The sequence below is a fragment of the Odontomachus brunneus genome, unplaced genomic scaffold, assembly GCF_010583005.1.
Source record: "Odontomachus brunneus isolate Ranch 3 - 2012 unplaced genomic scaffold, Obru_v1 Obru_scaffold_145, whole genome shotgun sequence".
Taxonomy (NCBI): Eukaryota; Metazoa; Arthropoda; class Insecta; order Hymenoptera; family Formicidae; genus Odontomachus; species Odontomachus brunneus.
In genome coordinates, this window is record NW_022639595.1 from 532,276 (window position 1) to 532,708 (window position 433).

Sequence of the window (433 nt, forward strand, 5' to 3'; positions counted from 1 at the left end):
AAAAAGATAATCAGGGGTTTCTATATTTTTAAGACACCCTGTATATATAATGTGCACATATATAGTATATTCTATACACATGAAGGATACCCTTACAAAAATATTTCACCGATTTTAGCCTTCAAAAATATTTAATTTGAGTAATAAAAGCATACATTCAACACAGCGAGTATGACCCCGTTTATAGGTCGGAAAGGGACACTTTTATTAAAAACGAGTGGTGATTACGGATTGCTAAGGAGTAGTAAAAATGTACTATTAAGTGTATTTTTGTGTGGTAATTGAGTGCAGCGCAACAGAAATTTGAGGTTTGCAAACGTGCATTTAGCTACGAGTACAAACCCACACAACACCAACACATGTTTCAAAAAGTTTTCAAATAGTTTTCATTATGAAATATGAAACATTTCAAAGAAATATTTCAGACATGTTT

At 31.6% G+C, this 433-nt stretch overlaps 1 protein-coding gene across 4 annotated transcripts in view; it reads left to right on the forward strand.

Annotated features, from left to right (window-relative positions):
• The window catches only part of LOC116850441 (flavin-containing monooxygenase FMO GS-OX-like 2), a 194,304-nt gene that overhangs the window by 33,139 nt on the left and 160,732 nt on the right, over positions 1–433 (forward strand). The gene's annotated exons all lie outside the window — the stretch shown is intronic.